Here is an 11,286-nt window from a genome sequence, read left to right as displayed (position 1 = left end):
GAGGTTGCTGTGAGCGTGATGCCATGGCACTCTACCCAGGGGGATAGCTTGAGGCTCCGTCTCAAAAAAAAAAAAAAAAAAAAAAGAAATCATATAAATAGAATAAGGTTTTGTATAAGAACATAAAACCAATTTAAATTTAAAAATTAAACTTACAATAATACTACATAATTTACTAAAACTACCAATACTTAGATGATTACTACATACATGTTTTAAAAACTGAACATTAACACTTCTCTTCATAGCAACATTATTCACAATAGCCAAAAGGTAGAAGCAAGCCAAGGGTCCACTCATGGATCAATGGATACACAGTGGATTCACACAATGGGATATTATTCATTGTTAAAAAGGAAGGCAATTCTGACATGCTAAGACATAGATGAACTCTGACGACATGCTACGTGAAATGAGCTGTCACAAAAGTACAAATATTATGTGACTGCACGCATGAGAGGTCCCAGAGTAGTCAAACTCAGACAGAAAATAGAATGGTGGATTGTAGGGCCTGGAGGAAGACAGAAATGGGGAGTTAGTGTTCAGTGGGGACAGAGATACAGTTTTGCAACATCTCTGGAGTCAGGTTACCCAGCATGTGCAACGAGCAGGGTGGTCACCCCGAGGAGAACCTGGAAGCAGGAAGACATTTCTCATAAGAATGCTACGTTTGAAAATTCCTTTGGCCTGAGCAATAAAGCAAGACCCCACCTCTTAAAAAATAGAAATAAAAAATCAGCCAGGAATGGTAGGGCTCATCTGCAATCCCAGCTACTACCTGGGAGGTTGAGGTGGGAGGATCCCTTGAGTCCAGGAGTTAGAAGTTACAGTGAGTTTTGGTTGGCCACTGAACTCTAGCCAGGGTGACAGAGCAAGACCCTGTCTAGGGACAAGAAGGGGTGAGACAGGGAGAGTCCTTATGTGAAACTCATAAAGCTCTAAACCATTTTAAAAGTATGAATATTCATTATCTAGTTCTTTCACTGTTAGGTAGTTAAAAAGCAGGCCACATCCATGCTGAATCTCATAGCATTTTGAATCAAATGTTTCCTTTAGCATGACACACCAAAGGAACCAAGCTGGCTGACCCCTTTCTCACCAAGCTAATTCAGTTTTCTGTCTGTCTCCACAAGCGCCCGGATGCTTCCAGCACCCTCTAACATATCCCACCTTTCCTATGATTCATTAAGAAAATTTTAAAAAGGCCAGGCATGGTGGCTCATGTCTATAATCCAGCACTCTGGAATGCCAAGGCGGTTGCATTACTTGAGCCCACGAGTTCAAAACCAGCCTGAGCAAGAGTGAGACCTCATCTCTACTAAAAATAGAAAAACTGAGGCAAGAAGGAAGAGGATCTCTTGAGCCCAAGTGTTGGAGGTTGCTGTGAGCTATGATGATGACATGGCACTCTACCCAGGGTGACAACTTGAGATCTAGTATTTGAAAAAAAAAAAAAAATTAAAACCATTATTCTGTGAACTTTCCTACTTCCATATAATCTTCTAGACCTGTTTCTTTCCTCTGTTCAGAAGAATTCTCTTGTCTAGTTTTTCCCTGTATTTTTTTAAAAAATTTTTTTGAGACAGAGTCTCATTATGTTGCCCTTGGTAGAGTGCTGTGACGTCACAGCTCACAGCAACCTCAAACTCTCAGGCTCAAGCAATTCTCTTGCCTCAGTCTCCCAAGTAGCTGGGACTACAGGTGCTTACCAGAACACCTGGCTATCTTTTTGTTACAGTTGTTTAGCTGGTCTGGGCGAGGTTCGAACCTGCCACCCTCGGTGTATGTGGTTGGAGCCGTAACCACTGTGCTACCAGCGCCAAGCCTTAAAATGCTTTTAATTCAAAAATGAAAACATGCTCATGGGAGGAAATCACACAACACAAAAGAATACGAAGGAATAAATACCCCAATGCTAATGTACCCCAAAAGTTACCACTATACCAGTTTAAAATGCATTGTTCTGTGGCCAGGTGCGGTGGCTCACGACTGTAATCCTAATACTCGGAGGTCAAGGCAGGCAGATTGCTTGTGCTCAGGTGTTCAAGACCAGTCTAAGCAAGAGCGAGACCCCATCTCTACTAAAAATGAAAAACTGAGGCAAGAGAATCTCTTGAGCCCAAGAGTTAGAGATTACTGTAAGCTATGACACCATGGCACTCTATCCAAGGTGACAGAGTGAGACTGTCTCAAAAATGAATAAATAAATAAATAAAATGCATTGTTCTCTTATGCATTTTTATGTAGCTATAAATACATATATATAAATGCACACATACATATGTTATTTTTATTAGAATGAAATCACACCACATTATGCGCAGTAGCTTGTGTTTTCCATAAGTGATGTGGCTATGGACATACTATCATGTACGTGGACACATAGCTTCCTCATTTTTTTTTTTTTTTTTAGAGACAGAGTCTCACTTTATTGCCCTTGGTAGAGGGCCATGGCATCACAGCTCACAGCAACCTCCAAGTCCTGGGCTTAAGCGATTCTCTTGCCTCAGCCTCCCAAGTAGCTTGGACTACAGGCACCCACCACAATGCCCGGCTATTTTTTTGTTGCAGTTTGGCCGGGGCTGGGTTTGAACTTGCCACCTTTGGTATATGGGGCCGGCACCTTACCTGAGCCATAGGCGAATAATAGTTCATAGTGTAGACACACTATAATTTATTTAAACATTCTCCTATCATGGCCACTTATACACACACACACACACATACACATATATATTTTTGAGACAGGATCTTATTCTGTTACCTTGGCTGGAGTGCAGTGGCACCATCACAGCTCACAGCAACCTCAAACTCCTGGGCTCAAGTGACCCTCCTGCCTCAGATTCCTGAGTATCTAGGCCACAGACAGTGGGTAGTTTTCCTATTTTTTATAGAGATGGGAATCATGCTCTTACTCAGGCTGTATTTATGTTTTTTCCAATTTTGTACTATTACAAGTAATGCTACAATATACATTGCAAGTAGAAATCTTTTCACACTCTTTGAAGTACTTCTGTAAAAGAAATTCACAGAAGTCAGATGCCTGAGCCAAAGGGTATGTGCAGCTAAAAGTCCAATCAACATTGCAAAACTAAATGCCCCAAACAGCTATAGTACAATTATAAAGGAAGGAAAGAGGAAGGACAATACCATGCAGAAGGCAAATCACCCAATCTCTCTCTCCTCCTCCCCTCCTTTTCTCTCTCTCTCACACACACACATACATACACGCACACACACAGGAAAAAGAGGCCCATTCCTACCATGAGCATTAGGCCAGTAGGGCAGTAGGACTAGGGTCCTTGCACTGTGGCCCCATAAGCCACAGTTATCCTGTGGCTGGGGCCCTAACCACTCTCCAAATGTAATATATACAGCATCCAGGGTCAGTGGTGGCCTCTTACCCCTCACAGAGGCTATACTTTAGGGTGTCTGCTGCCTTAACCATGCCCTTTCTCTCAACTCACACAGCCCACAGTTCTTAAGTCTGTAACATGCTTTTTTTTTTTTGATACTTCTTATTTTATTCATTTATTTATTTATTTTGAGACCGAGTCTCACTCTGTTGCTCTTGGTACAGTGCCGTGGCATCACAGCTCACATCGACCTCAAACTCTTGGGCTCAAGGGATCCTCTTGCCTCAGCCTCCCAAGTAGCTGGCCTACAGGCATCTGCCACAACACCTAGCTAATTTTAGAGATGCGGTCTTGGTCTTGCTCAGGCTGGCCTCAAACTCCTGAGCTTAAGCAATCTACCTGCCTCAGCCTCCCAGAGTGCTAGGATTGATACCTCTTATTTTATTCATATATCAGTCTGATATGAATGAAGAACACTCAAATAATAAATTAGCACCAGGCACAGTGGCTCATGACTGTAATCCAGCACTTTAGGAGGTCAGGGCAGGAAGATTGCTAGAGGCCAGGCAACTAACTAGACTCCATCTCCACAAAAACAAACAACAAATTTAGCCAGGTGTGGCTGAGGTGGGAGGATTACTTAAGGACAGGATTTAGAGGCCACAGTGAGCTCTCATTGTATACTCTAGCTTAGATGACAGAGAGAGGCCTCATCTCTAAGAAAATAAAATTAAATAATATTAATAAATCAAATGTATCAGATATTAAAGCTGATCTTCAAACATTACATCCAATGATGCCACACTTGCCTATGATCTCTGATATAAAACCACATCCATATTCAGCATGGCTTCCTTAACTGTGAACTGTTTGAAGCTACCAATTTAGCACTATTGACGTTTTTTTTTTTTTTTGAGATAGAGTCTTACTATGTTGCCCTTAGTAGAGTGCTGTGGTGTCACAGCTACTGCAACCTCAAACTCTTTGGCTTAAGCGATTCTCTGCCTTAGCCTCCCAAGTAGCTGGGACTACAGGTCCCTGCCACAACACCCCAGGTATTTTTTTGTTGCAGTTGTCATTGCTGTTTAGCTGGCCCCAGGCCGGGTTCAAATCTGCCAGCCTGGATGTATGTGGCTGGCACCATAACCACTGTGCTATAGGAACCAAGCCTATTGACTACTTTTTAAAGGCTCTAAATAGCTTTAGGGATCTCACCAGGGGTTGGGAGGAACCAGCTTGACCTTGGCTTAGGACCAAAATTGGCCAAAGCGTGGAGTAAACCCCACATCCCTCCACACACACCAGCCTTTTCCATGAAGGTAAGAACAAATTGGGCCTTAGTTCAGGATAGAAAGTCTACATCATGTTTATTTTCAATGATCTTATCCTACTCAGGTATTCTGTATCTTTTTCTTAATTAAAATAAATTACTTCCTAACTGGTCTTATTTCCTGTCTTTCTGATTCATTCTTTGCATTATGAATTAATTTATAGAGTTAATCTTCTAAAATGCAAATCAGATGGTAATAGCTATCATTTTTTGAGTCCTTAAAATATTCCTACAAGCTACTTGGGAGACTGAAGACTGAGGCAAGAGAATGGCTTGAGCCCAAGAGTTTGAGGTTGCTGTGAGCTGTGATGCCACAGCAGTCTACTGAGGGCAACATAGTGAGACTCTGTCTCAAAAATACATATATATACTCCTGCAACATAGGTGACCGTGACCTTCCCTACTGCCATAGAAAGGAAGGCAAAACCTTCTGAGTACACAACACTCATGGCCCTTCAAATAGGGTCCAGTTTGTCTTTTCAGCCTCATCTCCAGCCAGCGTCCCCCTCACAATCCAATCCTCAGCCACTCACCATCTGAAAACCCAACATGCATGTCTGCATCTTTGAGCTTCCTTATGCTGCTTGTTTATTCTGCCTTGGATACCTCTCGTGACCTTCCCCACCTGGGATATCCTAATCCTCCCTCTGCTTCAATAGTCACCGCTCAGGGCAGCGCTCATACTTTAGTAGGTACGACGCTGGTCACATACACCAAGGCTGGCAGGTTTGAACCTAGCCTAGGCCAGCTAAAACCACAATGACAACTGCAACGAAAAAAATAGCCAGGCATTGTGGTGAGGGCCTATAGTCCCAGATACTTGGGAGGCTGAGGAAAGAGAATCACGTAAGCCTAAGAGTTTGAGGTTGCTGTGAGTTGCGACACCACAACATGCTACCAAGGGCGACATAGTGGAGACTCTGTCTCAAAAAAAAAAAAAAAGAAAGAAAGAAAGAAAAGAAAAAGAGTCACCTCTCAGAAGCTCTGGCCTGGCTGGGCATGCGTGGGTGGCTCACACCAGTAATCCTAGGGGTCGGGGAGGCCAAGGCAGGTGGATTGCTTGAGCTCAGGAATTCGAGACAAACCTAAGCAAGAACAAGACCCTGTCTCTAAAAGTAGCCAGGCGTTGTGATGGGCACCTGTAGTCCCAGCTACTTGGGAGGCTGAGATAAGAAGACCACTTGAGCCCAAGAGTTTGAGGCTAATGTGAGCTATGATGCCACAGCACCCTACTGAGGGTAACAAAGTGAGACTTTGTCTTAAAATAAAAAAAAAAAAGCTGCCTTAGAGAGAGGGTGTCCCTACTTCTCTGTGCTCTAGAACATTCTGGTCCTCTCTCCTAAAACTTACCACTTCACGTTCATCACAGCCAGAGACAAAAACGCCTACCCCACTCTGCTATAAGCTCCCTTGGGGTAGAGCCTATATCTTTTTAGTTTTTGCATTCCCAGTTCCTACCATGGTTTCTGATTCATAAATATTTGTTGAATGAATAGATGGCATATGACTAACAGAATAATGTGTTTTTGGCCACAAAGCTCTATATGTACAAAACAGCACTTCACAAATGGATACATGTATACTGCCAAGTTTAGATAACTTGCTCTCCCTGCAGACATGTGAAGCTAAAGGTTCAACGTACAGAAACTGGATTTAAGTACACCTTTTTGGTATATCTCTATTAGAAAAGAACAAAAACACACATTATGCACCTTAGTTCTTACCAATAATGCCAACTGTGTGGAACCAGGTTGCAGGAAGCATAAAGAGGAAGAAATTATGTCAACAGGGTTCAGCTACAGAACGCACAAGACGCCAGACTAAAACTCCACTTGCCCTCTAAGATGAGAGGAAGGGATTGAACTTTTAGCTACAAAAGGCAGGTGGAATCAAGGCATCACTCAATACTCTGATAATCCTAACTTATTTTTTTCTTTTTTACAGACAGAGTCTCACTATCACCCTCAGTAGAGTGCCGTGGTATCACAGCTCACAGCAACCCTCCAACTCCTGGGCTTAGACAATTCTCTTGCCTCGCCTCTGAGTAGCTGGGACTACAGGTGCCCAACACAATAGCCAGCTATTTTTTTTTTGTTGTTGTTGCAGTTTGGCTGGGGCCAGGTTTGAACCAGCCACCCTTAGAATATGGGGCTGGTGCCCTACCCACTGAGCCATAGGCACTGCCCTGACAATCCTAACTTTATTAAGATTCCAAATAACTTAGAGCTTTAGCAGTAATTTATCTCAACAAAACAAGATCTGGCTTGATGCCAGTGGCTCAAGCAGCTAAGGCGCCAGCCATGGAAATCTGAGCTGGTGGGTTCAAATCCAGCCTGGGCTCGCCAAACAACCATAATGGCTGCAACAAAAAATAGCCAGGTGTTGTGGCAAGTATCTGTAGTCCCAGCTATTTGGGAGGCGGAGGCAGGAGAATGGCTTGAGCCCAGGAGTTGGAGGTTGCTGTGAGCTGTGATGGCATAGCACTCCAGCCAGGGCGACAGCTTGAGGCTCTGTCTCAAAAAAAAAAAAAGATCTAACTCAATGAAGGAGCAAAAAAGGTATACCAGCTCTTCCACCACCTAGGAAAGGCAGGGATGGTCTTTACTTTAACATTTTATAACTGATTTACAGACACCTTAGCTCCTCTCTACAGAGGAGAGAGACCTAGTTCACTAATTAAGACAGTACTTAAAAACCAGTATAGATTCTCTCCATCTGGAGTTCTTGGTAGCTACAGAAATAGCCAAATTGAAAGGTTAGTGAGTACAGCTAACACTGCTCCATGCAGCTTTTTTGTGCAACAATTCCAAGGCCTCTTGCAAGCATTACATTCCTCTGAAGTCAGAACTATCCTCTGCTTTTCAAGTAGGTAATTTGAGAGCCTGAGTGATAGACCTGCTAAGGTTACAAAGAGTTTAATGGTAAGATTAATAAAATGTGAAATCTTGATTCCAACTCTCTTCCACTATCTTTTTGTATATGTAAAATCTTTAAATCTGACCCTTAAGACTTGATAATGAACTTGGCTTTGACAGATTATCCTAAGTGGCCGATCTGTAGTGCTAAGTAGTGCAGCTGATTGATAGGATTTTGAGACTGCTCATTCGAAAATGATAGGAAATCCCAGAGATCCCAGAAGCCTGGAAGCCTGTGGCATTTATGTCTTAATATAGCACTTGGTTTCAACATATTGCACTGCCCATATTCATTCTCCCTGGAAAGAGAAGCTGCTCTTGCTGCATCCTGCTGGATGGCTTTAAAAGGCTGTTCTTTCTCCTTGTAACCCGACCCTCATGTGCTGACATCCAGATCTGTTACTAGAGAGTGAATGTCAGTTCTTGAGAACTCAAGCTACATGTCAATCTTCAATCTCCGGCGTTCCCCTAAACAAGTGTGATATGCAGTAATGGCAAAACCCAGAGGTCAGCCCAGCAGATGGAATTACACACCAACACCAACCCTCTGAAGAGGTGCTCCAAGAGAACGTATCACTGCCACTGGTTCTACTTTTAGATATCTATCAATATCTCCCAAATTGCATTTGACGATTTATACAAATAGACTGATGAACAGAATGTGGGCAGAATTCCTGAGTACACCTGACCTTATGAGCAGAAATGGCACAGTGGCTGAGGCTCCAGAGCCGGACTGCTGGGTTCAAATCCAGATTCAATCCCTTACGTGTTTTGAAATTTTTATTTAAACTCTTTGTTTTCTACCTGTCAAATAAGGATCTTCCTCATGACCATGTGAGGACAAAATGAGACAGCACATATGAAAGGCTTAGAACAACCAGGCCTGCAAAATAGCAAGTGTTACTGCTAAAATAATATTAGAATAATTACAATGGCTAATAAACATTGACCATTTGTGTTACTAAATAACATGTGGAAAAAGAAGAGAGAAACACCCTACCTTTTTCTACATACCTGAGTTACAAACGTCTGATTTACATACCACCCATACTTATAAATGGAGGCTATTACAGGTAAATGTACCTGTTCCAAGTTACATACAGATTCAAGTTAAGAACAAATGTACAAAACCTATCTTGTTCATAACCCGGAGACTGCCTATACTAGATTTCTGTGTAGCTATTCTGATTTAGGTTCCTAACATGAAATTATGTCTTTTGAAAACATTTGCTCTGTACAGCATTAATGATTACCACATAAAAAAACAACAAAAACTCCAATGTCCATGCTGCTCCGGGAAAAAGCCTCAAGGCTGCTACCTAGTATTTCAGGAAAACCTCAGTCATTCTTGGGCCTGCACGACCAGGATAAACCTCAAAGGGAGGCTAAAGCAGCATTTACTTCTTTTTTCTTTTTCTTTTTTTGGAGATGAGGTCTCACCATGTTGCCCAGGCTGGAGTGCAGTGGCTATTCAAAGGCACCATCCCACTACTGATCAGCACCAGCACGGGAGTTTTGACCTGCTCTGTTTCTAATCTGTTTCTAAACCTTCCTTAAGCAACCTGCTAGTCCACCGCTCCCAGGAGGTTACTTTATTGATGTTAACTAGTGTGGAAACCCTGGAGCTCAAGTGATTTTCTTGCTTCAGCCTCCAAGTAAGTGGGACACCAGGCTAGCACATTTACTTATTTTTAAATCATCTTTATGGCTTGAAAAGGCCCCAAATTTAAAATATATGTAAAAACTATTGCCAGCAGAGAAAAGAAAAAAAAAAAACTGATTCAAACATCAAGTCCACGTAAGAAAGGGGCTACTTTCTAAGCATGAGCTGACTTCTAGTGAGTGAGGAAACATTCTTAACTGGCTCAATCAGAAAAAAAAAATCTTTCTACTCGAATTGCTACAGTCGTGGTATCACAAGCAAAGAGTTGACATTTAGTAAGTACTAATGGTCATAACTTAATTTGAAGCAGAAGAGACTTGGTATTTTAAAAAGAGTACTACTAGGCCGTGTGCAGTAGCTCATATCTGTAATCCTAGCACTCTGGGAGGCCGAGGTGAGTGAAGTGCCTGAGCTCATGGGTTCGAGACCAACCTGAGCAAAAGCGAGACCCAGTCTCTAAAAATAGCTGTGTGTTGTGGTGGGCGCCTGTAATCCCAGACACTCAGGAGGCTGAGGCAAGAGAATTGCTTAAGCCCTGGACCAAGGGTAACAAAGTGAGACTTTGTCTAAAAAAAAAATGTACTACTGGATTAAATATTAGAAGAGCAGTCACTCCAGGTGGGAAAATGAGAGTCAACAAAAAACTTTGAGAGCAATGTATAGAAAACACTCAGAACAGTGCACCTGGAACATGGCATGCACTCCGTAAATGCTCACTACCACCATTCTTCATCTCTTGGAAGTTCAGTTCTCCCTCTTACCAAATGGGAGTAATAATAAGTCCCCCATGGGCAAGTCTTGATAAAGAGTAGTAATAACTTCTGCAAAGTCTCTAGGACCTTCCTAGCACACAGAGGTCACTCAACAGCTGCCTAATGTTGTCACTACAAAGCCTCATGCTGGGTGCAGAGAAGGTACTGAGTCAGGTATAGGGATGAGCTGGAGGAACAGCTCAGGTAACATGGGAAACTACTTCAATCACTCATTTAACAAACGTTTGTTTATTACAGGCTTATCATTACGCACCAGGCTTTGCTCCAGGTCTCGGACACCACAGTAAAAATAGTGAAATTTACATTCTAAAGGGGAAGAGAGGCTCAGCACCTGGTTAGGGCACTGGTCACATACACCATGGCTAGTGGGTTCAAACCTGGCCCAGGGCCTGCTAAACAACAATGACAACTACAACAAAAAAATAGCCAGGCGTTGTGGTGGGCACCTGTAGTCCCAGTTACTTGGGAGGCTAAGGCAAAAGAATTTCTTAAGCCCAAGAGTTTGAGGTTGCTGTGAGCTGTGACACCACGGCACTGTACCGAGGGTGATATAGTGAGACTATCTCAAAAATATATAAATATATAAATAAAGGGGAAGAGAAACAGTAAACAGAGAAAGAGACCAATCAGTGGAAACAGGGTACTAAGTGCTGTAATCCCAGCACTCTGGGAGGCTGAGGAAAGTGGATTGCCTGAGCTCATGGGTTCCAGACCAGCCTGAACAAGAGCGAGAACCCATCTCTAAAAACAGCTGGGCATTGTGGTGGGCGCCTGTAGTCCCAGCTACTCGGGAGGCTGAGGCAAAAGAATCGCTTAAGCCCAAGGGTTTGAAGTTGCTGTGAGCTATGATGCCATGGCATTCTACTGAGGGTGAAAAAGTAAGACTCTTGTCTCCAAAAAAAAAAAAAAGAAGAAGCTGAAGAACAAGATGAATGCAGGGTGTAGGGGACTTTCAGGCAGTGTGTGTCTCCACGTCCTCATCCTCTGGAAAGCTCAATTTTGAAAGTCACTTATACCCTTCACACAGATTCCCAGGGTCCTTCCACAGGTCTCCTCCAGAGCAAGGAGACCCAACATGAACAGAGAGGCTACAGTCTGGCTCCTAATTCCTCTCTCACTCAGCCCAAGCTACAAACTCCATTGCAACAGCAACGGCAAACTTCTTTTCTTTTCTTTTTTTTTGAGACGGAGCCTCAAGCTATCCCCCTGGGTAGAGTGCCATGGCATCACAGCTCACAGCAACCTCCAA

The 11,286-nt window shown here is 42.9% G+C and overlaps 1 protein-coding gene across 1 annotated transcript in view; it reads right to left on the bottom strand.

Annotated features, from left to right (window-relative positions):
- RNF157 (ring finger protein 157) overlaps window positions 1-11,286 on the bottom strand; it is a 102,274-nt gene that overhangs the window by 58,437 nt on the left and 32,551 nt on the right. The window lies entirely within an intron of this gene.

This window comes from Otolemur garnettii, unplaced genomic scaffold, assembly GCF_000181295.1.
Source record: "Otolemur garnettii isolate 467f Iridium unplaced genomic scaffold, OtoGar3 scaffold00018, whole genome shotgun sequence".
NCBI lineage: Eukaryota > Metazoa > Chordata > Mammalia > Primates > Galagidae > Otolemur > Otolemur garnettii.
The sequence above is the reverse complement of the archived record's forward strand: the minus strand, read 5'-3'. Positions and strand labels throughout refer to the sequence as shown.